At 41.1% G+C, this 14215-nt stretch overlaps 1 protein-coding gene across 1 annotated transcript in view; it reads right to left on the bottom strand.

Moving 5' to 3' along the window:
* The window catches only part of Mylk (myosin light chain kinase), a 250871-nt gene that overhangs the window by 215260 nt on the left and 21396 nt on the right, over positions 1-14215 (bottom strand). The window lies entirely within an intron of this gene.

The following is a 14215-nucleotide window of genomic DNA, read 5'->3' as shown; positions in this document are numbered from 1 at the left end:
TGCTGGGAATTGAACTCAGGACCATCTGGAAAAGCAGTCAGTGCTCTTAACCGCTGAGCCATCTCTCCAACCCCCTCTACTGAGTTTTTTAACTTTTTTTTTTTTAATCAATGTAGCCTCCAAATGTAAAACATTAAAGATTAAAGTAAATAAACAACTAAATATACAAATAACTTTATTGGAAATAATTCATGTAATTTACACTAACCAGTAGGGTTTTCCTGTTCTAGTCAGAGTTTACGCAACCATCACCTTGATAAATACCAGAGCACCTTCATCCCTGAGGAAAAAAAAATCTATACTCACCATTGCCCCCCACCTTCCCAAACCTCCCAACCCAGTCAACCAGCAGTCCACATTCCATTTCAGCAGACTAGCCAACGCATGCTACATAACTGAGGAATCAAAATCAATGACCCTGTAGATAAATCTACATAAAATGCCTTCCACTGAAGAACAGAGAAACAAAAGAATGAGGGAAAAAACAAACAAACAAACAAACAAACATTTAAGGGCTATAGCATAGTACCAGATGTTCTAAAGCAAACAGTATGTCCTAAATAAATAACAGAAAAATGGTGGTGAGAAAGTGAAACCAAAAACCTCTCAATTAATATTATAGCAGATAGGAGAAGAAGATAAAGGCAAAGAAAGATTAAACAAATAAAAATAGCTGATAGATTTTATCCCAACCATATTAATAATTATAGCAAATAAAAACAGTCTAACACTAATTAAAATGGGATAAAAAAGCAAGACCCAATTATATACTATCTACAATAAAAACCTTCTTTGAGGGGTATAGGTGCAAGCACTAATTAAACAAAACAGAAATGGCACACAGACAAAGGAGTTCAGAAGAAAGAGCATTGCCAGGAATAAAGACAATCACTTCACAGTAAGTCAGTTCACTAGAGAAAGAATAACTCGAAAATATGCAAATATTTAACATAGACTTCCAAAATACTTTATTGAAAAGCTCTTAAAACTAAAAGGAGAACTAGGAAAATCTGCTGCTATAGTTGAAAGCTCCAAGACTCCTGCTCAGTAGTGATGAATCAAGTAGACAGAAAAGAGGGGAAGATGGGATGATTGGCACAGTATTCTAACCCGAGTGACTCAATCCTCCATCCACAGACACCAAATGCACATTCTTCTCAAGTACGCGTGTTAATATTCACCAATGAACCCAGATTCTGGGCCACTGAACAAACGTGATCAAACTAAACAAAGAGGTACAACATACTAAGGCCCTCTGAGAAAATTAAATTGAATAAGGTCAACAGGAGCATATCTGGAAAGTTGCTAAAATGGCTAGAGATCAAATAGTACACTTATAAAGATCCCCTGATTCAAAAGAAGCCACAAGGAATCTTAGAGACATTTTAGATCGGCTACGTATGGTGGTGCATACCTGTAACCTAGCACTCTGGAGGGCGAAGCAAGAGGATTATGAATATGAGGCCAGTCTGGGCTATCTGATGTGACCTGGCTCAAAAAAGAAATTTAAAGTGAAAGAATATGAAAACATATTAAATATCTGTATCAGTGAAAAAAATCTCAAATCAGTGGTCTAAGCTTTCCCTTTAGGAAACTAGGGGAAAAGCCAAACTAAATCCAAGTCCATCAGACGGAAGGAAATTATTTAAGGCAGAAATAAATAAAATTGAAAAAGAAATGAAGAAAATTAATGGAAGGAAATTAAGTTTGACGTACAAAAAGATCAATAAAGTTAATGAGTGTGTAGCCAAGCTGGTGAGGAAAAACAGAGATAATAGAAACTATAAATCTCAGGAATGAAATGAGACAGTACTACAGTCCCTACATCCACTGAAAAGGTAGAGTACTCTTCCCTTATTCACCCCAAGTGGATGTCAAATAGTAACAGATTTTGTAAAATACTTTTTTCACTATATATGCACTTCTATGATAAAGCTTAATTTACAAATCAGGCACAATAAGAAGTTAATAATTATAAATAATACAACAGAACAAATATAACAATGTAGTATAATAAAAGTTCACATTTTAGCGTCATTGTTAACTAAGTTATAGGTTGCTTGAACACAAGCAGCCCGATACAACTATTTATACATGATGTGTACATGATAATTGAAATGCTCACTAATGACTAGTAGGCAAACAGAACCGGGCATGGATATTCTGGACAAAATGACAGAGCTAGATAGTACGAAACTTCAGCATGCTACTTAGAAGAGTATACCATTTAAACATTATGACTTAATCAGAATTTCTCATTTAATATTTTTTGAGTCACTGTGGACATTCAGCAACTGTAGCCATGAGCAGGGTGGGGTTCTTGATATATTATGAATGATTCTATGCCCACAAATCTGGCAATAGACAAAATAGACAAATTTCTTTAAAAAATACAAACTGTCAAAGTCACACAACATTAAATACATACACTGACCTAAAGAAATGTCATGAGACCAACATCACTTCATGTGAAAGTCAGATGAAGAGATAGAAAGAAGGGGACATCATGGATGGTGAGATGGCTGCATGGGTCAAGGTGCTGTGGCTGAATCTAATTACCCAAGTTTGATCCCCAGAACTCACATGGTGGAAGTTGAGAACTGACTCCTAAAAGTTGTCCTCTGACTTCCACATGAGTGCCACGGCACACACTTGCACACAAACATACAAATAAATAAATAAAAATTTTAAAGTTTAAAAAAAGGAAACTACTGACTAATATCCTTCATGGATATAAAAATTAAACTATAAGTACCCCCTCAAAATATTATCAAATTAAACTCAGCAATAAAAAAAAATACTTCATTACCATGTAAGATTTATCCTAAAAAAACATAAGCCTGATCCAACATTTGGAAATCAGTATAAAAATAGTAAAGTTCTTCTTGACTTGTCCCATCATACATTAAAAATATAAAACATCAACACTAAAAATTTAGGTATGATTTGAACTAAACATGTATTCCTTTTACATAGCAGTAAGGTCAAAAGTTCCTAAGTCAAATCATTGTAAAATCAAGGACCATCTGCACATGATAGATTTATTAGACAAACCTCTCCCGAAAATCTAACACAATTCAATTTCTATTCATGGTTCAATTGCTATAGTTGGGATACACAGAAAACAACACAGATAACTGAAAACATGTCCTTCTCGCCCTCTCCCCCGCTTCTCTCCCCCCCCCCCCACCCCTGGCCTCCTGACCTGGCTCTTAAAGAACCACAATTAGACCTACTGCTCTACCCACCCTATTTCTAGCCTTCCTTTCTAGTCCCATGCTTTCAGTGAGTCAACACCACCTCCTGCCACAATTTCCTTTCCACCTACACACTCCCTCTTTTACCCCCCCCCCCCCCCCCCCCCCCCCCCCCCCCCCCCCACCCCCGCAACCCTCTCAGTCCTGTTATATACCACCTAGACGGTCAGAATGCTTCGGGTCAGGGAGACTGAAGCGTTGTCATGAGGATAGAGCATTGCTTCTCAGAAGCTCATAAGCTAACAGTCAAGCCTAAGTCATTGGGTGCAGTTACTTTTCTATTGCTGGGATAAAATTTCCTGATCAAAAGCAAATTTGGGGAGAAGTTTATTTCAGCTTACAATTCCAGATTATAGCCCAACATTCTGGGAAAGTCAAGGCAGGAACTCAAGCAACTAGTCACATCACTTCCACAGTCAAGAACAAAAGAAAAAAAAAAAAATGCGTCCGTGCTGTCTGCTTGCTACCTGGCAAGATTTCTTCACTCTTGCACAGTTTAGGGCCCAGCCTCGGGAATGCTTCTGCCCACCATGGGCTGGGTCAATAAATAATCAAAACACTCTTTCAAAGACATGCCTACAGACCAACCCGTTCTAGATAATTGCTCTGTTGAGACTCTTTTCTAGTGATTCTAGGTTGTACCAAGTTAAGAGTTAAAACCTGTAGATCATCTAAATACTGATGGGCAGTGACAGGAGAACTGAGATTTTTTTGGTACCTTCTGGTACAAGGTTATGACAGACTGTTCCTTATGATGGCCAACAGCAACTCTTCAATCTTCACACATGCATGACATACCAACTCCAACTCCATCACAAATCACAACATACCAAATTTACCAGTTAGAAGATAAACTATATACATGTTTTATTTATAATATATATGATACCTAGCTATATATTCTTCAAAAGATGAAGCTAAAACTATATGTAGGGAAAAAACTAACCATCAAAGAACAAAATTAATATTAGACAAAATAGACTTTAATATGAAGTTAATCAGGAAAGAGACTCTGTACATGATGATGATGATAAACAGACTGAGATAAAAATGTAAATGATAAGCACTGGCACTGATTTTAGGAACAGTATCTCAGTAGCTGTAGTCCCAAAACAATAGCTCAGAATCAGCCTAATTCTGCTCAGTTTAACTCAATCTCACAATTATTTAGGTGAAAATACAAGTTTCTTACTATGAGCAGAAATGCTTGATCTCACAGACATGTATAGAACTCTGATGATGATTAAAATACATTATTATTATTATTATTATTATTTTCAAATAGGTATTGCTTTCAAAGACAAGGCTGCAGAAGGCAACAACAGAGATCTCAACAAATTCCAAAGATCAACCAATTTCAACTTGCCCTGTTGGTTTCCTCCACCAATATTTCACCCCTCGGAAACTCCCCTATTTGACATCCTTCTCCCCATTTGACCTGATCTGTGGACACTGTATATGTTCATTCATTTCCTCAACACATTTTTATTGACTATTTAAATACCAGCCACTGTGGTAAGCACAGGGGATTCCTTAACTAACAAAACAAAGAACAAAGGACACTCCTTGGAAGAGTTTACATTCTAGAGCCACTCTGTCGCTGGGTTGCAAGTGTCTTAAGGCAGGACCATGTCTAACACAGATTTAGCTGGCTCCCAGAATGCAGCTGGCTCTGGTATGAGAGATGTCACACACTCTGATATTGGACAAAGAGGGTTGGGAGCACTTATAACATGCTGTGGAACATGAGTTACCAGAAAAGTATCTGGGTCCAAGAGTAATGACGAAATATAAACATGCCTCATCACCCCACTTCTGGCAGTTCAGTATCTGAAGTCTCAGTAGTTCTTCAATCAAAGCAGGTCAAGGTGTAGAAACCAGACTGTTAGAGGAAAAGGGCCACATGGATGCTGATGGTACCAGAAGCAATGAAGTCAGTCTGGAAGGAGCATACCTCTTACCATGTCTTTTGAAACTTAAGTGCTGTTTAAAGAAGCCAGGGGAGCCAAGTGACCGTGACAGGTGAACAGGCCCCACAGGTTAGCTTCATTGTAAGGGCTCTTTTACCCCTTCCTCCACAAGGTAGGAAGGATAGCCATGTCCAAGGTAATATGGGCCAGGAAATGGGGCAAGAGGAATACTTTCTGCAAGGAAGGATGTAGCTCACTGCAAACAGGGTCATGGTCTCCCTGGAATGGGGGAAAGATGGCTGTCTCTTAGAGAGTCTGCAAAGTTCCAGAAAGTCAAGAAAGAAAAGGGGCTTGACAAAGATGCTTCTTTAAATACTGGTTAGTTCCATCCGCAGGGAGGTACCCCTTTTAAGAGGCCACTTCAGGGAGAAAGAAAAAAAAAAACACCCAACCACAAAGCAGTGGCCCCCACGGCTACAGAGAGGAAGGAAGGGAGCTATTCAAAGCCCTTGCCCCTCTGCCGGTTGGAATACAATAGTGGGGACCTCTGTGGAACAACCATGGCTTCCACGGAATCCCTCAGACCTGGTGGTTTTGGGGTTTTGAGCCTGTGTGAGTACTGTTACTATGGCAACGAGGCTGGGATGCTAAGCTCTACATGAGAGGTTTATCCCTCCAAATATGCCTCTCAAGTAAGCCACAAAGGGATTCGATGAACCTCAACTAATCTCACATTCTCCTGGGAGACCTCTCTTGGGAGGCACTTCCCCTCCTTACTCCCACAAACTTCCCAGGTTACGCTCTGTGTTCAGCCCCCAACTGCCATCTAGACAGTTACTTTAACACATCGACCACATCTGTCAAGCCTGAAGGACCCTGTCAGTCACAGGAGCCTCTCCCACACCTGCTGTGCAGGAACAGAGCAAGAACTGCTCTGGAATTCTCTTAAGATCCACGGAGTTGCTTATGGTTGGCCCTCTCAATTCACATTTGCAAATTCAGCCAATGAATGAATCAAAAATGCCCCAGAAATTGGGTTTCTCTGAACGTGCATACTTTTTCTTCCTGTTACCATTCCTTAAACAACACAATGTACAATGTAGAGATTGTTTAAAGGAGAACTGGGGAAATGGCCCATAGGTAAAGCGCTCGAGGGGCACAAATACCATACACATACACATGATTTAACAGATATAGAGAGGACATGTGCAGACTTGAGTTCAAATCCCCAGAACCTACTTGTCTTAGTATTCTAATATTCTAAGAAATTTGGGAGGGGAAGGATTTAATTCAGCTCACTATTTCAGGTTACTGTCCATCACAGAAGTCACAGTGGTGGGAATTTGAAGGAGCTGGCCATATTGCATCCATAATCCAGAACAAGGAATGCATGAATGCTTACTAGTGCTCACCTGACTCTCTCCACTCTTATCCATTCCAGAATCCCCATGCTCAAGAAATGGTGCCACCCACAGTAGGCATGCCTTTCCACCTCAACTGATATACTCAAGATAATCCCCACAGGCATGCCCAAAGGCCAACCTGATCTAGCCAGTCCCTCATTGAAACTCTCTTCCTGGCTGCTTCTGTGTTGACAATTAAAATATCATCCCATACTCCTACAGCTGATAAACACCTTCAGCAAAGTAGCTGGATACAAAATTAACTAAAACAACAACAACAACAACAGTCGGTAGCCCGCCTATACACAAACAATAAATGGACCAAGAAAGAAATCAGGGAAACAACACCCTTTACAATATCCACAAATAATATAAAATATCTTGGGGTAATTCTAACCAAATAAGTGAAAGACCTGTATGGCAAGAGCTTCAAGTCTTTGGAGAAAGAAATTGAAGAAGATATCAGAAGATGGAAAGATCTCTCAAGCTCATGGATTGGTAGGATTAACCCAGTAAAAATGGCCATTGTACCATAAACAATTTACAGATTCAATGCAATTCTCATCAAAATTCCAACACCATTTTTTACAGAACATGAAAGAACAATACTCAACTTTATATGAAAAAACAAAAACCCCAAGACAGCTAAAACAATCCTGTACAATGAAAGAACTTCTGGAGGTATCACCATTCCTGATTTCAAGCACTACTACAGAGCTGTAGTAATAAAAACTGCACAGTATTGAAATGATTCATAATGATGTTCTGCTACACTCTATCATTGCCTAGCCCCAATTGTCATCAGAGAGGCTTCATCCAGCAACTGAAGGAAACAAATGCAGAGACCCACAGCCTAACATTAGGCAGACCTCAGGAAATCCTGTGGAAGGGGATAAGGAAGGATTATAGGAATCAGAGAGACCAAGGACATCACAAGAAACCCCACAGAATCAACTAACCTGGGCTCATAGGGGCTCACAGAGACCGAACTGCCAACCAGAGAACTTACATGGGACTGACCTAGACCCTTTGCATATGTTACAGTTGTGTAGTTTAGTCTTCTTGTGGGACTCCTAACAGAGGGAACAGGGGCTGTCTCTCACTCTGTTACCTGCTTTTGAGACCCTACCAGGTTGCCTTGTCCAGCCTTCATAAGAAAGAAGGTGCCTAGTGTTACTGCAGCTTAATATGCCATGGCTGACTGATATACATAGGAGGCCTTCACTTTTCTAAAAAGAAAGGAGGAGTGGAAAGGGGGTAGAGGAGGCTGGGGTGGGGAGACTAGGAGGAGAAGAGGGAGGGGAAACTGTGATTGAACTAGGAAAAATAATCAATTAATAAAAATAAATTAAAAAATTAAAAAAATACAACATTCAAGGAAAAAAAAATCTACCATTCCATGAAAAGCTGGGCACAGTAGCGCACATCTCCAGTCCAGTGCTTGTGTGGATAGATCGGAAACGAACAGGAGAATCTCTAGAAGCTCTTGCATCAGCCAGTCTGGCATACATGGTGGTAAACAACACAAGGGAGACCCTGTCTCAAAGAATGTAGATGGTGAGGACCAACCCCTGACCTCTGCACTCAAATCAAGGCACACACCCTGCACTCACACAAATGCATGCACAAACAGAATATACATACAAACAATTTGTTTTTAAAAAGAGAGATTATTTACCAGATATAGAAAGGACAGGCTACATGTATATATGGTGCCATTTTACATAAGTGTCTTTACTTGAACATCTTTGGACTCTGGTGTCTTTTAGGGGGATCCTGAAGTCAATGTACCATGGAGACACAAGTTTGGAATAGATGCAGTTTTCAAAATATAAATTAAAGAACCCAATCCTTCTCTCCAAAATGAAAATTCTTTTAAAAGAGGGGTAATTTGTGAATGTCAAGTATTAATACCTGCACAAGAAAAGCATCCTTACCCTCCATAAAGCCTACAGCCTCAAATGTAACCAAGGTAACAGTCTCCAAATGCCCTAGACATGTGGCTCCTGATCATTTTACCCCTGAATTTGTTGCTGAGTAAGTCAACCAGGACATGGGATTTGGGCAAGAATGTAAGATTAATAAAATACATTGATTCAAGTAAACATTTCCGGTAGAAACCATGGGGTGGGAAGTGGAAAGAGTGAACACTGCAACATTCTGGACCTTGAAACCACAAGTCTGTTCTTTCCAGAGCAGAACATAGCACACCTGAGCCTGGGCGGCTCTGCTGTGTGAGCTGTTACCCCTACTCTGTTAGAAGACAAAGTGACATAACCTGTATTTGGAACTGATAAATGGAGAGCTTACATGTAGGTCACTCTCCCTCCTCTTCTGGGGAAAGGGATCATCTTCTTTGCCTTTGAGCACTGAAGTGAGAAAGCTCACTTCCATCCAAAACACACTGCTCTGTCACATACGTCGCTGTCATACAGGACTGTCCAGGAACTGTCTCAGGCAGCTCACCTGGCTCAGTGAGGATGTCATCCTCAGCCCCAGACACGTGACGGGTGGGTCTGCTTTTGCCAAACCTCCCCTAACAGTTTTCCATTTAGCTACACAGCCTGTGATGGTTAACCTTGGCTGTCAACTTAATGTGACTTAGATTCCCCATGGAAGAAGACCAATAGGTGTGTGTGTTGGAGTAGGTCTAGACTGGGTCAGCTGAGGAGGGAAGACCCATCCTGTGGTTCCGAACAGAGTGAGAGAGAGCAAGCTGAGCACCAGCATCCACTGCTCTCTCCTTGATGGTCGTTGCAATGTGACTTGCTGCCTCAAGCTCCCGCTGTCATGACGACTGCATCACCTCCAACTGTAAACCGGAATAAGCCCTTCTTCCCTTAAGCTGACTGTTGTCAAATGACTTGTTACAGCCAACAACAACAACAACGAAGACTAATATACTACCTGTTCAAATCCTTACATATTGTCATAATGACACGGTTCTAGGGCATCCTCCTCCCACTGTCCCCATACATTCGTCATGCAATGCAGGCAAGCTTATCCCCACTTTTCAGTAAAGGAAACTGGCTCAGAAACGTTTTGGTGGTTTCCTTGGTCTGTATAGAGTAGAGCTTGAGTTCAGCTGGCAGAGTTTAGGTTTGTTTGCCTTTTCTGTTCTTGCAATCTGAGAATACTTGTTTGGGGTATTTAAAAACTGTGTGTCATGGGGTGATGGCTGTGACCACATTTTTATAGTTTTCTACCCAGGGGCAAGTCCAAGCTAATGGTATACGCTGAGCCTGCCCCCTAACTCACATACATTCCTACCCTCTCCAGTTCACCCCTCACATCTGTGTCTGGGTCTAAGGCCCTGAGACACTCAACTACGGGCATAAGGTAAACAGAGGGACTGAGGACTCGAGTCCTCTCTTGGTGTTGAGTTCTGGCCTCTTTCGGGGCCTCTGACTTGGGAGCTGCCACTGCAGAAGCTCTGTGCTTCTCTAGCTTATTTTTATCACTTGCAACAGTGCCCAGATCCTGAGGTATTGGCCTTGGCCCTGAAGATGGTATAATAAGCAGGAAAATGTAGAGTAGACTTGGGAGAACTGAGGTCTCTGAATAGAAGAAGCCTCAAAGTACTAAGGGAATACAAACTGGAGCTAATTCTCCTGAAATGTGAGCAGGCTCTTACCTCTCCCCCACTCACTGCCTTTGTCTCTTACATAATTCTCTGGCAGTCTAAAACTAACCATAGGCCTCATGTCAGGCCCAGGCTTCTTCACACCCATCCTGGAAACCTTGGCCAGCCCAGCAAGATAGCTTCCTTGAATGTTTTTCCACATATGGCCTCAGTGGTCCTAGGATGCAAGCTGGACAGGGGAGAGCATTCCCATTTGGATAAGACTCAGAGAAGGAGATGTCAGCTCATGAGCAGAGAATCAGAAGTAATCCACCATCTTCCTGGCCTGAGTTCAGTGTTCCTAATGCTCAAACAGAGGCATCGTTGTGGGGAATCTGGTCCTCATCTCTTCAACACTCCTAGTGTGTTTTGATTGGGGCTCATATTGGCTTGATCATTATTATTATTATTCCAATAATCTAATTAGCACCCCTGCCATCATCTTAGTCCACTAGGACCGTCTCTAAGCCAGTCATCACTTTAATACAGGGTCTTAGTTAAAGCAAATCCGGTCATGTTGCTCCCTTATGTGAAGTCATGCTTTTCTATGCTCTCCACACTTAAGTTCAAAGTCTCCCAATGGAGTGACATGCCTTTATTCAATTCACCAGTCTCATCTAAGGCCACACCCTCACACATGTGCTGTGGCCCGCAGACCTCCTCTCTGTGCCTGCCACCGGTCTACTTGGAGCAACTTATCCCCACCTGACCTCCTGAAATGTCTTTCCCTTTATCTGTATGACTTGTTTTACATGAGGTCCTCCTGGAGTGCCCTCTGTCCTCCTGTTTATAACTGTCACAACGTTATCCCATCCATATATATGAGCTCCCGTAGGGCTGAGTGCTATTCATCTGGGCCCCCAGAATGTGAAATCTGTTCTAGGCCATACAAAAGTCAGTTAATGAATGATACCTGGCTGAAGTCAAGGTTCCCGCCTTGACTAATCTCTCTTTCATTCCTGAATATGGAAGTTCAGGCTGGCCTCTTCTCAGACCTTCAGGTATTAGATACAAGTATTCAGACCTGACAATACAACCTTTAACTCATCCCTTCATGATAGACTTACTAACATGATAATCAGAAATTCTGGTTGAAGAGTCAGAATCAGAATAATTCAGCGTGCACTGGCCACTACTGTGTGCCAAGAACCCGTTTCCTCATGCTGAACAGATACCTTTAGAAAACAATGTGTAGAAAGCACTTTAACTAGCCAAAATAGTGCTGACTTCCCACAAATTAATCCCACAAAATCTCTATACCTAATTATGTATGTGTGCATACATATGTATTTTTATTTTTGAGTCAAGTTCTCAAGGAGTCCAGGCTGTCCTTGAACTTACTATGTTAGGTAGCAGAGGAGGACTTTGAACTTCTCATCTTTCTGCCTCAACCTGTCTAGTGCTGGGATTACAGGTATGCACCCCCATGCCCAGATCACATGTTACATCACATCATACAGATGCTCTATCCACCTCTTCGGGCTTTTTCAGAGACTATACTGGGGTTTAGAATTGAGTCACTGCATCAACCTGGTTGGTTTCAAATCCTGCCTCTGTTATATGCTGGCTGTGTGTTTTCCCATCTATATAATGGAAATAATACCTATACCTCACTGGGTGTTTTAAGGATGTTTAATCCTTATAAACAGTTGAAGTAACCTAGGTAAATCACTTAGCACACATGGCACATACAGTCACCCAATACATCTTAGCTAGAGGAAAAGCCCACCCATTTTTGGAGTAACTTGTTTTCTTTGAGATGTGTGTGTGTGTGTGTGTGTGTGTGTGTGTGTGTGTGTGTGTGCGCGCGCGCGCACGCGTGATATAAAATTGTTTTTATATAATGAAATAATACAATGAAAAAATATATATTTCCACATTAGTATCCTCAGGTAAGTTTAAATAGCCATCTGAAGGTGGTGACACAATTTATGAGTTCCTCTATTAGTGACTTTTGCATCACTGTGACCAAACACCCGACAGAATGAACTAAGAGTCTAATTCTCTTAGTTCACAGTTTCAGAGGTTTCAGGCCATGGTGGTAGGCAAGACACAGAGGAAGTGTTCTTCATTTCTTTGAGTAGGAGTGTGTGGTGCAGGCTGTTCCCATCACAGGAGGCAAGACAGGAATGAAGGGGTGGATACAACATTCAAAGTTGGCCCCATCTCTCAAAGTTCCAGAACTTCTCATAACATATTAACTGGTGACCAAGCATTTAAAACATGAGTCTCTTGAGGAGATTTCAGATTCAAAGGTCCCTTACAACTCTATTTTAACTGATATATAATATTTAGAGATATACAGGGGGCCATAGCATTATAATTTGATATGTGTATATAATACATGACAATCAAATCAAAGTAATTATGTCTATCTCAAACATTTATCATTTCTATGTGTTGGGAGTATCAAAACTCTTCCAGTTATCTTGAGACATATCATGAATTATTGTACATTATAATTGCCCTACAAATGCGTAAGAACAGATGAGTGAGAACATACAGTATATGTCTTATGGGTGGCTTATTTCATTTATCATATGTCCTCCAGGTCTACACAAGTTGCTGCAGGTGACAAGACTTCATTATTTTTACAGCTAAATAATAAGCAGTCCATGTGTGTGTATACCTTATATGATTCCATATCTTGGCTATTGCAAATAGTGCTGCCAGAAACATGGGTGTCCAGACACCTTGGGATACATACCCATTAGTGGGCTTGCTGGAACCCATGGTAGTTTTTGGTGTTGCTTTTTGAAGAATCTTCGTACTGTGGTCTACAAGTTTTATGATTTAAGGAATCACCAATGGCGTGTAACATTTCCTCTTTCTCTATATCCTCATAGCACATACTACCTCAGTCTGTGCTCACTGGGGTAAATGATAACTCATGGTGGTTTTCAGTTACATGTTCCTGGTGACTAATGATCTGAGCATTTCTTAATACACTTGTCAGGCACTTGCATGTCTTCTTTTGAGAAACATCCATACATATAATTTACTTGTTTTCTGAAGTGATTTTTTTTTTATTTTTTATTTTGCTGTTGAGCTTTTCTTTACCTTTTTTTCCCCCCCTGAGGTGAAGTCTCACTCGATAGCCAGAGCTTTCCTCAACCTCACAACTGTAACTGGAGACCTTCTTTCTCTCCATTGGCCATGTGAGTTCAGTTCTGCACACAGTCATATGCCAGTTATTATTAATAGTAGTAAATCCTGCCTGATTCTTTTTGAGGCCCAGCTGTAGATGTAACCGATATGGTGATATTTTATTTGTACTGAAATGTGATTTTATTTGTATGTTAACAAAGTTGCCTTGGGGTCTGAGCAAGCTATAGCAAAAGCTGGGCGATGATGGTTACACGCCTTTAATCCCAGCACTTGGGAGTCAGAGCTAGGCGGATCTCTGTGTGTTCAAGGATACAGCCAGCATGGCAACACACGCCTTTAATCTCAATACCAACCATAGAAGACCTGGAGGTCTGTACAGACAGGCAGTGGCGAGAAGGTCATATGGTTGGGTTTACAATCAATGAAAAGACAAAACAGAAAGTCTATAAAAAAAGACAGGACACAGGAAGAAGGCCTCTTGCAGAGAGGAAAGACAGAGCAGCAGTGAAAGGTAAGGTTTTCAGCTCTCAGCTATTGCTCTGACCTCTTGGCTTTTAACTCTGCAATTGGCTCTGTGTTTCTTATTTAACAAGACGGTTACATCTGCACACAACCTTCTTCCCTAAGACTTCCAAGCACTGAGACTTGTGGCATGTACTACCATGTCTGGCCTAATGTGGAGTCTTTTGGGGTTTCTTGTCTATTATGGATATTAATCCCTTGCTGAAGCAATGGGCTGCAAATGTTTTCATTCTGCAGTCTATTTCTTTGTTCTGTGCCCTTTGCTTTGCACAAGCTAGAGTAAAAAGGCCTTTTCATTCCTTCCACCCTGGAAGCCAATACTTTCCCTTCTCCACAGACAAGATACTGACTGGTACCACATGGTGCTGAATGCTGAGGACAAATAGGGTTTAA

Source organism: Onychomys torridus, chromosome 12 (genome assembly GCF_903995425.1).
Source record: "Onychomys torridus chromosome 12, mOncTor1.1, whole genome shotgun sequence".
NCBI lineage: Eukaryota > Metazoa > Chordata > Mammalia > Rodentia > Cricetidae > Onychomys > Onychomys torridus.
The sequence above is the reverse complement of the archived record's forward strand: the minus strand, read 5'-3'. Positions and strand labels throughout refer to the sequence as shown.